The sequence below is a fragment of the Dama dama genome, chromosome 1 (assembly GCF_033118175.1).
Source record: "Dama dama isolate Ldn47 chromosome 1, ASM3311817v1, whole genome shotgun sequence".
Taxonomy (NCBI): Eukaryota; Metazoa; Chordata; class Mammalia; order Artiodactyla; family Cervidae; genus Dama; species Dama dama.
In genome coordinates this window covers 40,365,818-40,384,314 of record NC_083681.1, presented here as the reverse complement: position 1 = coordinate 40,384,314, position 18,497 = coordinate 40,365,818, and the positions used below count along the sequence as shown (strand labels likewise).

The following is an 18,497-nucleotide window of genomic DNA, read 5'->3' as shown; positions in this document are numbered from 1 at the left end:
AGTAAACTCGATTTCTTGAGCGACTCGGAGGAGACCGTGTTAGCAGGGCAGGATTATTACGAACTCCGCAATTCTCTTTTCTTTGCTATGCTAAAGGTTTCCCTTCCCAACAGTAGGTCTGACTTCGACTTGAATGAGAGCCCTGAACTTTTGTAAAGTGGAAAAGAGGGGAAGTCATGGCAGGCTGGGAATCCGGCCCCGGGAAGGCGTTCACCGCGCTTGAGAACAACGACGTAAATTTTCAGAACAGAAACTTCTCGTCCCCGCACTTGCAGACTTCCGCGAGTCCAGGAGCGCTCCAGGCGGCCGCGCGAGCTTCTGCGCCCGGGAACAGGGAAACTGAGGCAGGCCGGCGCGGCGCGCGCAGCTCCGGCCTCGGCGCCCGCCCGGAGGAGGGAACCCAGGATTCCAGAGCTCTCGGCGCGGCGCAGCCACCTCTGAGGCGTCCTCCCCGCCCTGGTCCGCCCCGCCCAGCTCGGGACAAAGCCCGGAGCCCGCGCCGGGAAGGGGCAGGGCGGCTCCCGCGCGCGCCCCGCTCCCCCGTGGGCGCAAGACTCCGCCCCGCCGCCCCTCGGGAAGGAGCCCGCCCGCGCCCCAACGGCTAGGCTGCCCAGCCGGGCCCGCCCCGAATCCCCATGACGTCACCGGCGGCGGCAGGCCCCGCCCCCGGCCCCGGGCGGCAGGCCGCATGACGTCACCGAGGCCCCACCCCTCCGGAGCGAGTTCGGTCCTGGCGTTCATTTCATTCCTGTCCTCATTCCGAACATTCTTAGCATCGCTCGCGCCGTGCCGCGCCGCCCGAGCCGAGCCGAGCCTCTGCAGCCGCCGCCGCGGCCCCGCCGCCCGCCGCGGGCGCCCATCAAGCACTTTGCAGACTCGCTTCCACCCTGCGGGCCAGTCCGCGCGGCGGGGCCCGGGCTCGGGGCGGCCGCGTCCGGGGACAGGCCATGCAGTGAATCCCCCCCACCCCGTCCACCTTTGCCCGGAGCCGTGGGCAGCAGCCCAGTTCGTCTAGCCGGTCCCGGGGCAGGAGCGGTGCTAGGCAGGGGTGGGGTGGCCCAGCCCGGGGATCGGGAATCGGGGAGGGAGCCGGGCTCCGAGCTGAAGGCGGGGGAAGCGGCGCCGAAGTTTGCCTCGGACTCGCCAGGCGCTGCGGCGGCTCCCTTCGCCGAGGTAAGTTGGTGCGCGGGGCTGATGCTGGGTGCGGGGGGCGCGCGGGGCGCCGGGGGCGGGGGCCGGCCCCGTCCGGCCCCGGCTGCTCTTTCTCTCCGGACTCTGCTTTGTGTGCGGCGGGCGGGCAGAGGAGCGGGCACGCGGAGGGCCAGGGCTGGGCCCCCGCGCCCGCCTCCCCGCGCTCCTTCAAGGTGAGCGGCCGGGCGCCGCCGCGGGAGTTGCCGGGACGCCAAGTTGGGCCGCGCGCAGCGGAGCCCGCGCGGCAACAGGCGGCCTTGCAGGCGCCGGGCCGGCCGCGCCGCGCCCCCCGCGCCCCCCTCTTGCGCCCGTCCGCCTGCCGGCGCGCACACGCACACACCCTCGGGCAGTTTCCACGTTTTTCTGGGAGAAGTCAGAAGTTCGGAGCGAGCGCTGGCGGGGAGAGCCGCCGGCGCCGCCTGGGAGCCCGAAGCCGGCCCGATCCCCCCCGCCGCGCCTCCCCTGCCGCCCCAGGCGCCGGGGTCCCCCGAGGCCGGCCCGGGGGCTGCGCCGACTTGTGCTGCTGGCGGGGGTTTCGCTCCTTCTTCTCAAAGATGAAAGGAGGCACGGTCGTCTTTGCCGCTTCTCCAGGACTGTTGCTGCCGCCGCCGCCGCTTCATTGCACATTCAAGTGGAAAATTTTCAGGAGTCAGCAGAAACATTGTGTCCAAAAAAGACTGAGTCGCAGTTACCACCAAATCCTGGAGGAGACTCTCCCTGGAAAACTTCCCTTCGGTAGGAAATACTGGGGTATTTGTTTGTTTATTGGAAGAGAAATGATCCCCAGAGGGGAGAAAATCAGTGCATTTCTTCTCTTTGTTCGTAGCAGCAACATTTGTTTTGTTCTAAAGTCCAGAGGCCCGCTTTAAAGAAAGTTCAACTTCTATGAGTTTCCTTTTCTTTTTTTTTTCTTTTAATGTGTTTGTATTTTTTTCTTTTAAACCGGAGCAACGTTTTAAATGAGTTGAAGACAATGGAGGGCTTCACACCTCTCTTCTTTTTCTCCCACGAAAATAAAATCCAGATCCTAATTTTCTTTGCTTTTTAATTGTGTTTTTAAAGATTTATTTAAAATTGAATGCTGTCACTGTATAAAAATATTTATGAAACAATGAAATACCAGCCATTAGCATTTCTCAGGAGGCTTGTTAACTTCTCAGAAGCAAGTGGCTGCCTGTGATTTGCAGAAATGAAAATTGACCTCACTAAGCCCTGAAAAGTTAGAGACAGATGATGTTCCAGGAGCAGGTCATGTAAAAAGGCCGAGTTTTAATAACAGTGCCTTGGAGGAAGCCCAGATCTTGGGACAGAAAGGTCTGTAAGACCTATCAGCTTTCAAAAGAGTTTTAAAAATATATATATATATGTATTTAAAAAATGTTACAGATAGTACAATGAGTAGAACACTGTCTAGTTCTTCAGGACAACCAACCCACATGCTTCTTCCTCCCCACCCTTTCCCTTGATTGTTTCTGGAAGTTTAGGTGGTCTGATGGCTTGTGACATGCTGGGTGCCTGCAGGTGGTTACCTGAATAGACAGATCCCTTCAGGAAGATGTGATCCCACTGCCAACTCAGATCAGGGAGTGGGCTCCGTTCTCTGCAGCTTGCAGTGAATCTTGACTGGTGTCTTGTGCACGGGGGCTTCTCTGCCAGGGTGCTGTGAGGTGGTTGAGGAGCAGACGTCAGGCTTTGCCCAATGTTTCGTCCTTTCACTGTTGGGCTTGTGCCCTTCTGTAAATAGCAAACTATGAGCACCAAGCATATCTGAATGCTTGTAAGGGCCAGACTTAGATCCAACTTTGGTAAGAATCTTTCCTTTTTAGAAGGAAATAGTAGAACTAATTACAAAGTCGCTCTGAAAAGACACATGTATTAGTTGAACCTTTGTCAATGGGTGAGGTTTTGAATTGTTGATTGTTTTTTAGGGGAAAGGCTGACTTTTTTCTAATCTCACTATTTCCATAAATGGTCACAGATATTTTTGTTTAGTGTTTCTTTGTATGTGCAACTCTGTGTTGGACTTTCAGGTTTCAGGTTTTGGACCAAGTTTATAATTCTTTTGTTGTTGGTGTAAAATAATGAGCTGATAAGCTGTATCCATTACTGGGTCTTGCCGATGGTATAAAAGTGCCAGTGTAGACCATCTTATTTTTACTTTAATGATTAAGTACTATTTGCTTCACAGTTTTAGGAGAATATCAGACTACTTTTCCTTTCTTTCTCCCTTTCTTTCTCTTTACAAGTTTGAAATAAAACCAGTGTGACACATTGTCTTGACACTTAAGAGTAAAAAACTATTAAAGGAAAGAATTTTTGTGTCGATTCCTCCTCTGTGTGATCTTTTATAAAGTAACAAATAGGACTTCATTCAGGGAACATGCCTGAGAGAGATTATTGGAGAATTTTTTTTCCCTTCTTTTCCCAAAACATAAACCAGGACTCACCATGGCATATACTTAATGAAATTTAATTTAAAGAAAGAGGACATGCTATCTTAATTTGAGTCAGACTGAACTGAATTTCTCATGGAGAGGGGCTTCCTTGCTTTATGGTGCAGTGTGTGCCTAGACCCCAGCAGCATACTAATACGTAAGAGCTGCTGGTGGTGGGGTTGGGGGGGCAGCCTGGGGAAAGTCAGCTTCCTCCTTTCTTCTCCTCTGCCCCTCCCCCTCTTTTGCTTTATATAGAAAGAATATGTTCACATACACATTTTGGGCACTGGTACCCTCAGGTTTTTTTTTTTTTTTTTTTAAGAAAAGGGACAAGCAAGTCATAAGGAAAAAAATGTTCGGGTATTTTGCTGCCTTAGTTTCAGTCATTAACAAACAATTCTGAATTGTGCTGGTTATGACAACACAGGACAGCAAGTTTAAGAGGGCATTTCTTAACGGGAAAATTTGGTGGAATATACTTGTAGTCTATCATGGGGATCTAGATCATATTTGTTGTCACATTTTCAGTGGGAAAATGTGTAATGGGGACAGTTAGAGAATGTAGATCCCAGATGTTAGATAGGCCTTTGAAGGAATGAGCTGTGCCATTAGCAATATTTTAAGTTTCTTGCTTCTGAAATGGATCGATCTGTTATACTTGGTGGTGGGACAGGAGTTTGTGCGTCTTTGGGATTACTCTTCTCTCCAATCTCTTGTGTTATGTGTTAATCATGAGCGTAATTAAACTGCCTGCAAATGATAATTGTGGTATCTTATCATTCAAAAGGTTGATGTAAATAACTGCCTATATGATCCCATGTATGGAAAATGATTGTGCTCACATACAAACAATGTGTAGATAACACTTTTAAGCTTGTATTTTAGGCATTTTATCTTGTTTCCAATAAAGAGATTGTGAAAGGAGAGGAAAAAAACTGCGGAGTGCAAGTTGTGCTTAGAGGTTGGATCTGTTCAGTGATAAAAACTTTTGGGTTTTTTTCCCCCAAAGACTGAAGAATACTGGCCAGAGGGAATGTCCAGCTTTCTTCGTAAAACTGCAACGAAATCAGAGCCCACCTTTCTGTTGATAAATGCGGGCATCACAGCTTCCTCTTTCGAGTTCAGTGACTGGAACTGCAGAGTGCGAATGTCCTACTTCTGAACTCGGCAAGAAAAGTGTATTGTAAGCTTGCTGCCCTTTGACAGACTCCGGCTGTGCTGCTGGGCTGTTGGGGACTGACGGTGACTGGTGTAATCTCTTACAGCTGCGTGGCGCTTTTTCTTATTTTATCTGTAAAAGCCACAGATTACCCTGTGGTGTTTAAATTAGATCCCAAGTCATGTTTGAACAGTATCTGTGATGTATTTTAGTTTCTTGTTCACAAAGGTGATAAAATCAAGTAGTTCAGATCCATAGTAAGCACCTTAATGTTTCAAAGTGACAGATACCAATGCCAATTTTGACCTTGTATTGCAATTATTGAATACTTCTGAAATCAAGGATGTTTGGGGGCTTCCCTATTCTGGGATAGTTTGTGGAATGCTAGAATATTTGGATCTGAATATCTGAAGTGTTTTTGTGTAGGTTTTTACATAGTTTTGTTTCAGAGCTGTGGACAGTTGAGAGTTTTCAGTCTGTAAGATTGTCATCATAAGCTTCCCGTGTTTGAACTCAGTGGAAATCCAACCGTTTCTTAAGATACATTAGGGCTTTGTAGTGGCACAGCATAAGAGAATTTTGAAGTGTGTATTTTTATTTTAGTCAAAGCAAATGGGATGCCCTGAAGAGTGGGCTTTCAGGACAGTGTTTCTTACTGGGTGGGTCGCTTTCAGCTCTTAAGTTCTCCTTTTGTCCACTGGCTTTTTGCATGGTTGGGAGGATTCACAGAAAATACTTTCCATAGTCTGGGAGTCCTGCCTGGCTAACTGTGAAACCACTAGTCTCTCTTCTGATTGGATAAGGGGTGGGGGGAGTTCCTAAGAGGCCTCGTTTCTAGTTTTGTGGCAGGCCCGGAGAGGAAGGCTCTGTCCTGGCGGTATTTCTGGCCCCCACTCCCCAAGTATTTACCATCCTGATGCAATGCTTCCTGCCCTTTTCACATTAGTTTTTAAGGCTCTGTCATTGGATTTCACTAGTAGTTTTAGTTTGAGGAGCTGGGCCCAGAATTGGGAAAGGGGTTTAAAAGAAAAAGTCGGTATTGATGAGCAAGTTAAGCACCACCATTGTCTCCATTGGGAAATACTGGTTGCTTTGCAGCATCTGACAGGTTTAGATGTATATGTAAAGTGACTGAAACACTGTTGGTGGGGCAGATACAACAATGGCGGGTGCTGTTGTTTTCACTGATATATAAACTGAAAAACTGCTGCTAATGGTGGGAAATGTTAATTATGTGAGAACATATTGAACTTATATTCTCTGGCATGAACTTTTAAAAAAAATGCATGAACTGTGCTGCTTTTTTATAGGCACAGCTTTCTAATTATCATAATTCAGTTCAGCTCCGCTCTTGGATGGAGTTCAAGTGCAATCTCAATTTAACTTGAAAGGAGATTTTTTTTTTTTAACTGAGAATGTTTAAGAAATTTTGAAAAGTTCATCCAAGAATGTTGTCCGCTTAGGTGTGGTTAATTGGGGGGATGAAATGAGTGGCTTTGTATAATAGTTAATTAGATCTGGATATTAGGAAAGAGAGCTTTTTTTTGGCTTTGTACTGTATCTAAACCTGCATCTTGGGCATTTTTGCATAACCAGATGCTATATGCTGTTGAGTTGTCTTTGGAATCCAATGTCTTTTTCTGATAGAAAATTAGCTAAATAGATATTTTATTACATCAATGATATAATCTCTGCAAAGACAAACTTTCTTTTGAGAGAATAGAAAGAAAGGCAGAAATCTTAAAATTCATTTGACAAAAATCACTGTTAATCTTTTATACCAACCAAACCTTGAGAAGGCCCTTATGTGGTCATACTTGATGGCATTTTGTAAAAGGGGTCATCTTTGACAGTATTCATTCCAGTGTCCAATGTCCTTTATATTTTCCTTGACCTTAGTGTCTTAAAAAAAAAAAGTTAATGAAGCCCAGGTGCCAAATCCTCTGTGGAATCAATTTTAATTGGAAGTAAGAACAACTTCAGCTGGACCTTCCGACTTGCATCCAGTCTGATTTCTGCTGCTAAAATGCAAAGGGAGCCCACGGAAACTAAATGACTTCATTTGCTCTGGCACTTAAGAGCCGGATTCACTTCCCTGGTGGTGAAATAAAAGGAGCCAAGTGTTTTAAATAGCCACTCCCTGAGGCCTGCCCGCCCGAGTGTTTGGAGAAAAGCGCATTGTCTGCTTGCCGCTCTAGCTGGGAGCTGGCCTGGCTCTCCCTCCCCCATCAGGCAGCTCCGTTTCTGAAGTTGACATCTGGTTTTCTCTCTCTGCTCACCTGATATATACCCACACACGCGCACACATGCAGTGTGCACACATGTGTCCTGCAGGTAACTCAGATCTCTGACATTGAATGTGTGTGTGTGTGTTTCAAGTCACTCCTGGGATAGGGAGAGGCACCTAGCTAATAGCGCAAAATAAAATGTAAACACAGTAGCCGCCCCACATGCCGCCGCTGCTGGGTTTCTGTCCAACGGTGCTTTCTGGGTAGGCGCGCCTATTGTTATGGCAGCAACAGGCGGCAGAAGTTGGGGCACCATATGGCGGATGTGGGCCTCAGATAAGCTGTCTGGTAATTTAGCTCATCAATAGCATTTTGATATGCTTCATTTTCAGATCACCCATCACCATGGCTGGGGGTGTCTTGGGGGCTAACTGATTCCAAAACCATTGAAACGTCTGGGAGCCGATGCTTCCTTTGGTGGAATCTCTTTCAACCCTTTCTCCTTCATTGCCTTTTCATTTCAAAGCTTTTGGGAGACAATAGTGGTTAGAGTTTAGAAAGGGCTCCATCATCTGAGGGAATCCTCAACCCCGTCTTGAAATCTGGAATACTTAGAAGACCTTATCAGGTATTTTCATAAAGGAGAACAGAAAACAAACTATTTAATAGCGTTTCATACTGGCAGAGTCGAGAAATTCCCGTAATTCAAAATTTGCTTTGGTTGTAAATAGTCGGGAAGATAAAACCCGCATGGTTCTTATTTTGACAAAATGTTTCTAGTTTTTTGGTTCACTAAAAATACCTTCTTAATTTTCTTCCACCTTTGCATTTTACCTTATCATCAAGTGCATGGGAAGGAAATCTATAGAAGAGAAGATATACATATATCTGTGGAGTTATATGTATCTCCATATATATATACATATATGTGCATATACATATATGTGCAGCTGATTCACTTTACTGTACAGCAGAAACTATCACAACATTATAAAGCAACTATATGCCAATAAAAAAAATCAAAAGCAAAAATGATTTCAGAGGAAGAGTTATCTGTGATTTGGAGGTAAAAAGCAGCTTCCTTTTTGACTAGGAATTCTTAAAGAGGGAGATGCTTCTAGAACATCTCTACTCAGATGTCCATTGAATCTGAGCCAAAAGCAGAATCTCTGCCACTGGTGAATCCACAGGGAGACTCCTGCCTTGTGTTGCTGGGGCCATTTCAGCAATTGTGCACACAGTAGGTATATTAGTGGAAATTACATAATGTGCCTGACTATGTGTCTATCAACCGTGTGAATCTCATTCAGTAAATATTTTTGTCCCTGATGTGTCCCAGGCACTGGGGACGCCAGGGTAAGACTGTCTGTCTTTTTCCCTACCCAGCCTTCCTGAACACTCTCCTTCTCCTTTCCAAGCCTCCCACCTTTTGACTTTGGGGTTTCTAGTTCTCAGTACACAGATCTGTTTACCTGGCTAATTCAGGATGGTTCTGACTCAAACCCAGGGCAGCCTCTTTCCATTCCTGTCCCCGGGAGCCTCTGCCTCACCAGCAGGTCCCCCCTGAACACGTGCATCACAGCCTACGTGGAGCTTTCCACAGACTGGGTTATCAGCCCTGGGGCCTTAGGAGGGCTGGGAGAGGTACAGTGTTTTTGTATTTCTAAGAGACCTCAGATATTGAGAATTATTGGGAATTATCTGATTGGGAATTATTACTCTAGGTATTCTAACTTTTACCTTCAGATGGAATCAGGCTAAATTTGGCCATGCCTCCTAACTGTAAATGGGCTTTTTCCTGTATTTGTGAGGTGATGTACCTAGGAGCGTATACTGACTCTTCATGGAATTGACTAAGATCTTGTTAGTTTTAAAGATATTACTACACAGAAATGTGCAGGAGAGGTGATGAGCAGAACTACCTTTTTTGTGCTCAACACGCATATGTTACCCCCTGGGAAGGTAGCAGTTGTTTCCAGATGTGATTATAGAGGTGAGTGTCAGGCTCCTAGGCAAGGGGTTTAAGGACTAATTCTTGCCTGACTGTTTGCAGAGGTAGTTTTCATGTTTGAGTAGTGGGGATGTTCATAGAGGGTCTCACATGGTCCCCCTTGATACTGCAGAATAAGGGCATAGGAAGGCTGATCGTGACAACATTCCGGAGATGAGTATGGGTTTGCTGCTGGCGAACCACCCTCAGCTTTTTATTCTTCTCTCTTCTCTCCACTTTAGGCACTTAGAAATCCAGATGTTCCCAGCTTTGCATAGAACTGTTACATTGAAACCTTTGCAGGTACTACCGTTTGCCTGGGATTTGGTGATCCAGCCAAGGGTTGTCAATGAATGACCATCAGTAAAACACCCCTGCAGAGCTTCCAGCTTAGCAAGAAAAACAGGCATGTGAAGAGATTAAAGAGGTCACAGTCCAGTGGGGAAGCTGTGTATTTCATATTTCATGAATCCCAAGGTGCAGTTTTTTCCCCCTTATTTGAATGTTGCCAAAATTGGGATGTGTCCTACAATTGTGGCTGGCCAAGTGGTGGTCATGACCCATGACGTGGTTGCGTACACTCATCACAGCCTGCAGAACAAGTGCAATGGAGAGGAAGAAAATTCCAAAGTCAGTAGCCAAGCATTCCTAAGAATGCTCTTGATGTCGCCAGTTCTCTTGTTGGCACAGAGGGCAACAGTGTGTGGAAAGGCATGGGTGTTGATCTCTCTGAGAAGTTTAGTATATCTGTCCCACTTTTGTTTGCTTATAGTTTCCTTTTTATGCCTGCATAAGATTGACATATTAAAAAAAAGTATAAAATACAATTTCTAAGTCGTAAGGTGGTGCTCTGGCAAGGTGTTTCACAACAATATTTCTTAGAAATAAAATCATACTGCCTTTAACAGTCACTGGTATCTTCGAGTTGATGAAATTTTCATGAAACATGTTTGCATCTCTATCCAAAAGGATGTGGGAGATTATATATTATTGATGGGTTGGTTTAAGGGCATAGATTGGGACGGGAAGATGCTTTCATTTTTACACATTTGTAGTTTTTAGGAACATGTGTTTATGTAACATCAAAATAAAGGGAAAAAATATCCAATGGGGAAACTTGATTGTAATCAAGTTTTAGATCTATACCAGCTCATGACTGGCAGTGAACCTCCTGTATCACTGTTTGAAGGTTGTGTTCGTTACTCATGATATAGCCAGAAAGCTGTATTGCTCAGTGGTGGGGAATGAGGAAACCTTTGCAGAGGAAGTGATGTTGGAACTAGGCCTTGAAGGGAAGGTTTTTTAAAATTAAAAAAAAATTTTTTTTTTGGCCAGATACCATTTTGGGATTAGAGTGGGACCCAGTTGTTACATAAACACATTCCCCCCCGCCCCCCCCCCCCCCCCCCCACCAAATACCCTCCAGAGTAATGAACATGACTCTCAAATAGTAATACAGACAGTTCATTGCCAGTTGTGAGCTGGTATAGGATCTAAAACTTCATTATGTTCAATTAATGAAAGGAGCAAAAGGGAGGGAGGGGACTGTTATGGGGAGCTGGAAGCTTCCTGATTCTGGTTTGGAAAAAGGCAAGATAATAATGTACGGTTAAAAACACAGGTTTGGAGTTGGACACACCTCAGTTGGAGTCTTGGCTCAGCCACACTTGTCCTATGTCCTTGGACAAATTACTTCCTCTCTGAGCCTTGGTGTTGCCATAGGTAAAATTTTAATAGAATGCCTCCTATGTGCCTGACACTTAATAAATGCTCAGTAAACAGCAGCTTCACATGCTATCTTATATACCAGGTCTTCCTGGATTTCCTGCCAGGTCAGCCTGGGCATTGACTCTTGAAGAACACCCGAGGCTGAAGCAGTTGCTTCGAAGAGCCAGGCTGACGGTCTCAGGCGAATGATTGAGATCCAGGAGAGGTTGAGGCATCCCGTCAAGTCTGAGACTATTAATCTCTTTGAACCACACTTCCCCTATTCATAAAAGTAGAGGAAATCCATCAGTAAATACGTAGTATTTGAGGCTATCCCTTGCCAAGTGGTAGCGCAAACTTCTAAAGGTGGGTGGCAGGATACACCTTCATGCACTCAAAAGGAAATGTCTTCCTTAGGTTCTGGAATGGAGGCCACACTCCTGACTTTGGGACTGGGTTCTCAAAGTTCTTTACCAAGATGGTTTTATGGAACTTGTCTTTTGGTAGAGTAGCTATTTTCAGGGCCCTGGACCTGCTGGTGGAGCCTTTGAGGAATCCCTGCTAGAGTTCTGAAGGCCTCAGCTCTGGGCATGAGATGAGAGAACGAGAGGCAGACAGGTGCCTCCCCCGCCTTTGCTGCCCTCTTTGCCCTCAGTTTCCTCATCTGGAAAGTGGGCTGGTGTTACTTATTTTGAAGGGCTGTGATAGGTGTACGTAAGAGTTATCTCCGTAGGCTGGAGCTGCATGTGTTTTTGTTGTTAAGTCATTAAATTATGTTCAACTCTTTGCAACCCATGGACTGTAGCACGCCAGGCTTCCCTGTCCTTCACTATCTCCTGGAGCTTGTTCAAACTCATGTCCATTGAGTCGGTGATGCCATCCAACCATCTCAGCTTCTGTCGCCCCCTTCTCCTCCTGCCCTCAATCTTTCCCAGCATCAGGGTCTTTCCCAGTGAATCAGCTCTTCACATCAGGTGGCCAAAGTATTGGAGCTTCAACTTTAGCAGTCCTTCTAATGAGTATTCAGGGCTGATTTCCTTTAAGAAAGCAGAAACAGGTATCACTGCTATCAAATGTATCTTGTTCCTGAAAGTATTCCAGACTCTGGAGTTAAATCTTTGCCCCTCTCATCAGATTCCTTTGTCTAGGCCTTAAATATAATTCAAATAATAATTCACACTCGTGTGTGAATGGCAAACTGACCCTTTGCCAGTATATTTGCATATTTAAGAGAATGTTTATTAATCCAAGATGACTGTCTACTTGAGTTAGTACCCAGGTACTTCCTGGTACATGAGCTGAATCCTTTCTGAAAACTGGTGGATTTGAAAACTCAAAACCTGTGTTTTCAAAGCCAGAGACCCTAAGCTGGTCTTGCTGCACTTGACAGCCAACTGTATTTCAGGGTGTGTCTCTGTCCCCATGTTTTCAGATTGGGGCCACTCCCAGTGACAGGTTTGAGCTATTAAGACTGCCTTGTGTGAACCTGGGCTGAAGACCATCTGCAGTTTTGTCTTCTCCTGTTGTCAACCAGGGTACATAGAACTGTGTGTTAATCTGGTTTCCTACTTTAAATTAAAAATTAAAATTAAAAATTGTTAGGAGAGATAAGTAAACTAGTTAGGAATAAAGTCTTTTAGAGGCAGGGGAGAAAGATTTAAAACCAATGGTTTACAACCTGTGAATCTATTAAAGGTCACTGAATTAAACTTTTAAAAGGATGTGTGAATTATATCTCATAGAAGAAGGTAAAGCACAGTGCTACCAGAATTCCTCATGTGGCGAGTCCGTTTGTTTTACTGGTCAAGTGATTAAGATTGATATTCCGAGCAATGACGTAATAAGAGTTTATATCTCTTTTACTTTACTGGTGTTAGTGTGGAGCCTAACGGTATCCGTTAAAAGTATCTACAGTGGAAAATTTTTTTACTTATGAAAGTATAACTTCAGTGTTGAGGGATGACTCGCTCCTTAATGATAAACGTTGACCATTTTAACCACCCGTATGGCTTACAGTTTAGACAGCCTGCGAACTAAATGCTAGAGGATAAGTAAACTAGGAAATCACAAGGGAAAGAGACCTGAAGGCATGTGAGGCCACAAGTCAAGTCTGAATCTGATTTGCTAGTTGATTTAAGATAGGGAAAAATTGAACCCATCATAGATTAATTTATACTTCAAGTTTCAGGCTGTGCCCTGCCCTTTTTTTTTTTTTTTAAATAATTTTACCTTGGGCTTTTTTGTTGTTATGTCCTCTGACCAGATGCACAGTGTCTTCCTTATAGTAACTTGTTTGTGGTGGTTTTATTCATTTATATTACTAAAGGATTGTTCTCTACTGTTCTTCATGGCTGTGTAACTTCTTGTGTGGTATGGTCCTGGTTTGTGCTGCTTGTCATGGCACAATCTTTAATAGTATCCTTGTTTACTCTCAAGATGTTCCAGTTTGGAGGATAAACCATATGATCATGCTACTAACAGAAGCTGATGAGGAAACTGGCTGACTCCCTTTAATTAAGCAGAATAAATAGAGAGAAAAATCTCAAGCAGGAGACTTCTGTGGTTCCCTGTATTGAGCTCCTAACAGTGTTATTCTTGGAGTGTTCCAGGCTGTTTCTGAGCTTCAACAGAGGGGAATTTCAGAGAACAACTTTGCTTATAAACCTGTGCTAGTTTCAACAAATTGTTTCAAACCCTCTGCTATTCTGTGGATCAATTCATGATGAATTAAAAAAAAAAGTGTCTCATCATTCATAAGAATGATTCAGCTCTGTTTCATTTCCTTTTGGAATTGTAGAGTTCAGAAGTTTTTCCCAGTGGAATTCTGACAGGTTTGTACTGTGTGAAATTTGGGGATTTCAGATTACAGATTTTCGAACCTATAGTCTTGGAGCTCTTGACACTCTTCGGTTTCAGACTTGCTCATCTTTGTTCTTTGGGAGACTGTGTAATGACATCCTGTGATGTGCCCAAACACACTGGAGCCGGTATCCACAGGGAACTGGTTCCAGGACCTCTGCAGATACCAAAACCCTGTGGGGAAGTGGCAGAGTTTTTGCATATAACCTACACACATCTTCCAGTATACTTTAAATCGTCTCTTTAGATTGCTAGAGACTTTCTAGGTGGCACAGTGGTAAAGAGACCACCTGCTAATGTAGGAGACACAGAGGCTTGGGTTTGATCCCTGGGTCGGGAAGATCCCCTGGAGGAGGAAATGGCAACCCCCTCCAGTATTCTTGCCTGAGAAATTCCATGAACAAAGAAGCCTGGTGTGCCCACCAGGTCTCAAAGAGTCAAACAGGACTGAGCACACACAGCACAGCGTAATACCTGATACAATGTAAATACTACCCAAGTAGTTGTCAATATGGTGTAAATATTATACTAAATGTAAATAGTTACCACCTTGTGGAAAATTCAAGTGTTTTTTGGGTAAACTTTCTGGAATTTTTTTTCAAATTTTTTCGATTTGAGGTTAGTTGAATCTTCGGATTTGGAACCTGTGGATACAGAGGGAAGACAGAGTGGAATCTTAGAAATTTAACAAATTTTAGAACTTTGCCCAAAACCAAAAATAATTGTAAGGACACTGCTCAATTCCAGATGGTTCTTTTGACAACACTGTTCACTTAGTTATTTTATCATGTGCTTTAGGCAGTAACTTGGGCAGGTGTTGAGTTTGAAAGAATGGCTTCTGGCCTTCACCGTTGAGAATTGGGAGAACTGTTTCCTCGTTGGAGCAGTTCACTGGGAGAAGGCATTTGAGGGTCCCTCCAGGGCTAGGAGATTTCTTGGTGGCTCAGATGGTAAAGCGTCTGCCTGCAATGTGGGAGACCCGGGTTCAATCCCTGGGTCAAGAAGATCCCCTGGAGAAGGAAATGGCAACCCATTCCAGTACTCATGCCTGGCAAATTCCATGGATGGAGAAGCCTGGTAGGCTACAGCCCATGGGTTGGACACGACTGAGCAACTTGACTTTCACTTTCTTTCCAGGGCTAGGATCTTGGGCCCTCCACTTACAGTTACAAGGGTTGGATAGCCCCTCACTTGGCTCTTCCTGTGACCTTAGAGAAATCGCTTAAAATCTTTGCTTTCCCTTTCTGGGAAGATACTGCAGCCTACTTTTGAGCTGAGCTGTAGATTAAAGAGATAAAGTGTTAGAGCCTTAGGCCAAAAGGTCCTGGAGTGGTTGTTATCTGAGTCATCCCTTCCACTACCCCAAAATCCCCACCTTTTGTGGAGGAGGAGCACTACCACTGAGTTCACTCCATAACTTTCAGTTGTGCTCATTCCCAGGCCACCCTGGGTGAATTTGGATAAGAAAGGAGGCCTGACCGGCCAGCTTCTGTCTTGAGCCCATTCAACATTACCTTATTTAAACCTGAGAGCTTTATTTGTGGTTGAAGAAAGTGAATCTCAGAGAGGGTTAGTCACTTGCCCAAGGTCACACAGCCAGGTTAACAGGGCCAAAGTTTGATTTCAGTTCCTAGATCCCACCAACTCCGCAGCTTTCAGGCTGACAAGACTGCATATTAAGTCACTTGTGGCATTCGTTAAGATAGACCGTGACACTGACACAAAAGTAGACTTGCACTCTTCTGGTGTATTTGTGCAGAGTACTTAATGCTTTATTTTGTTTTGTGTTCTTGGTGGCCCATTTAACCCATGGTTTTCAAAACAAACATGTAAATGTTGGGTGTGGCCCACTCCAACCTTTACTAGGGGGTCTGCTCCTCACATTGAGAGCAGGCAAGATTCTCTTCTTCCCTTCAGTGTCGGTCTTCAAAGACTGGGGATGGGATGAGGGGAGAAGGGCAGACCCTCTCACCTGGCTCCTTGGGCTTTGTTGTTGTTCAGTCTGTCAGTCGTGTCCGACTCTTTGTGGTCCCACGGACTGCAGCAAACCAGGCTGTCCTTCACCATCTCCCTGAGCTTGCTCAAACTCGCATCCATTGAGTCAGTGACGCCACCCAACCATTTCATCCTCTGTCGACCCCTTCTCCTCCTGCCTTCGATCTTTTCCAACATCAGGGTCTTTTCCAATGAGTTGGCTCTTCCCTTCAGGTGGCCAAAGTATTGGCCCTTCAGCTTCAGCATCAGGCCTTCCAGTGAATATTCTGGGTTGATTTCCTTGTCGGGGATGTGGGGGGGAGAAGCAGATCTGGTTTGGAGCTCTGGACCTGGACCTGCCAGTTTATCTGGTTTTTCTTTGGAATGTGCTCTGCAGTTGAGCTACTGAAGCTGGCCTGCAGGCAGAGATAGTTAGCCCCCTCTACACCCTGGAAGCCTGGATGTGGAAATACCCTCATGCTGGGGGTAGAGTTGTTAGGTAGATGGTCTTGACTTGACCCCTTGATAGTGGGATTGCTTGGGAACATGGGAGATACAGATGAATCTCTCCCATCCCCACCCTGGTGACCAGCTGGAAACTATGTCTTAGCCTGTGGAATGTGATGGACAGGGGCAGGGGCAGAAGGGAAAAGGGAGTTAACCGCTCTGTTCAGTTGTTGTTGTTGTTGAGTTGCTAAGTCAGGCCCGGCTCATTGCAACCCCACGGACTGCAGCACGCCAGGCTTCCCTGTCCTTCACTGCTTCCCAGAGTTTGCTCAAACTCATGTCTGTTGAGTCGGTGACACCATCCAACTGTCTCATTGTCTGTTGTCCCCTCTCCTCTTGCCTTCAATCTTTCCCAGCATCAGGGTCTTTTTCTAATGAGTCGGCTCTTCGTATCAGGTGGCCAAAGTATTGGAGCTTCAGTTTCAGCATCAGTCCTTGCAGTTAATATTCTGGGTCGATTTCCTTTAGGATTGACTAGTTTGGATCTCCTTGCAGTCCACGGAGTCCAAGCAGTCCAAGCCCTTAATAAATCAGGTCTCTGAAATAGATAATAAGGACTTTGAAATGGGATTACTAGTGGGGTTGCTACCCATCTTTGATATCTTGGTTGGCTTTTAGTCCAAGGTTATGGGATGGTTATGGGATGGTTGGTACTGTCTTACTTTTGTTCACCTGATTCTGGTAACTCTGAATTAGACTGAATTCTGGGCTAAAAGGGGTCGGGGCCACTGATGGCCGGTACTTGTGCTCCTGTCTTCCCCCCTTCCCTGTACTGGTTTGCCCACTTCTTAGAGCTGTCATATATCTAGTGTCTTTTGGGTACTTCTGCTGTTGGCTATTTTGGTGTTTCCCTGACTTGGTGTAGATCTCGCTAGCACTTTATATATTTTGCAACATAGCCTAAAAGCATGGCTTTGAAGTCAGACCCAGTCCCAGTTATGCTTATTGGCCATAAGCTCTTGGGGAAGATGATTTAATCTCTCTGGGCCCCATCTCTTTATCTGAGAAATGAAAATATTAAGATAAAGTGAAATGTGACAGAGTATGACGAACGGCCCACAGTGGGCTTCTCCATGGGTTGCCCCAACCCATACTGACATTTCCTGCTTCCTCTGCCCTCCAGTTCCTGGTCCAAGATCTGAGGGTTTTGTCCCATCCAGAACACCAGTCTGACAGGCGCTCATTTATTTGCTTTTCCATCTTCCTCCTCTGGGTTTAGTTTTAAGCTTTTTTCCAGCTTCTCTTCTTGCTGGATTTCCTGCTCTGTTTTTCTCTCTTCAGACAGTTTCCCTTTTGCTTTCATATTTTCACACACGCACACAGAGACACAAAACATGCTGTCCAATTTTTTCACCCTTTCTCTTCTGCTGTTATCATTTTGAAATCTTAAAGAGATTGCCCCTTCAGTTTCCTCGGTTTCACCAAAAATGGTCAGCAGCAGAGCACCACTTCTTGATTTTGCTGTCTTTCACACTGGAGAGCATTGGATCTCTTGGCTTAGAGGGTTACTGGCACTCTTAAGAGTTACTGTTTTGAAAAGGCTTAACTCATTTTGATTCTCATTACGTTTATGAATTTGTGGAATTACACACATTTCTTCCACTTACCTGTTTGCTCTTGGGCAACCTCTTTATTCTTTTTGAACCCCAGTTTCTCGCTTGTAAACTGGACATGCTAGTGCCTTTCTCATGGGTTATAGTGAGAGTTAGCTGAGGGTTTGCATGTTGCCTGACAGAATGTACCATTAAAGTTATCTGCTGATTATAGTTATGGCTGTGATTACCGTCACCTGGTGGCTAAGAATTAAGAGTGCCAAGTATCTCTTCCTTTGGCACCTTTCTATTATTTTGAAGGAGAAAGACAGGAACCGTATCTTAGTATTTTTATTATTTTAGATTTTCAAAATTTTTATTGTGAAAACTTGAGTATAGTAGAGGGCAGTGAACCACCCTGGACCATCATCACTTAGCAATAGTTATCAACCCATGGCCATTCTTGTTTCTTTCAAATCGCAGCATCCTCTCCCACATATTATTTTGAAACAATCCCAAAATGTCATACCATGTGATTTGTGAAGTTTTCAGTATATATTTTAAAAATTATGGCTTTTTAAGAAAGACCAACTGTTGGTTTAAGGAACACCACCTCCCTGGTGGTCCAGTAGCGATACTCCACAGTCCCAGTGCAGTGGGCCTGGGTTCGATCCCTGTTCAGGGAACTTGATCCCACATGCCACAGTGAAGACCCAGCATGGTCAAATAAATTAAAAAAAACAACAACAAAAAACTGTAATATCATCACACTAACATTTTAATCATGATTACTTAATATAAAATATCTAGTGAGGCTTTAGATTTCCTTGTTCATCTCATCAGTGTTTTCCCACAGTTGGTTTGTTTAAATCAGGGTCCAGACAAAATTGAAGGTTATTGTTGGTTGTTGTGTTT

The 18,497-nt window shown here is 45.1% G+C and overlaps 1 protein-coding gene across 8 annotated transcripts in view; it reads left to right on the top strand.

Moving 5' to 3' along the window:
* Positions 1 to 910: 910 nt before the first annotated feature.
* The window catches only part of TEAD1 (TEA domain transcription factor 1), a 265,476-nt gene continuing 247,889 nt past the window's right edge, over positions 911 to 18,497 (top strand). For 5 of the 8 annotated variants that reach the window (XM_061147472.1, XM_061147456.1, XM_061147463.1 and 2 more), the window contains exons 1-2: positions 1,049 to 1,173; positions 1,783 to 1,926. The gene's annotated coding sequence lies outside the window, so the exon portion shown is untranslated. Of the gene's footprint in view, positions 1,174 to 1,782; positions 1,927 to 18,497 lie in introns of all 8 variants that reach the window. The other 3 variants (XM_061147483.1, XM_061147493.1, XM_061147503.1) reach the window with 3 other exon arrangements.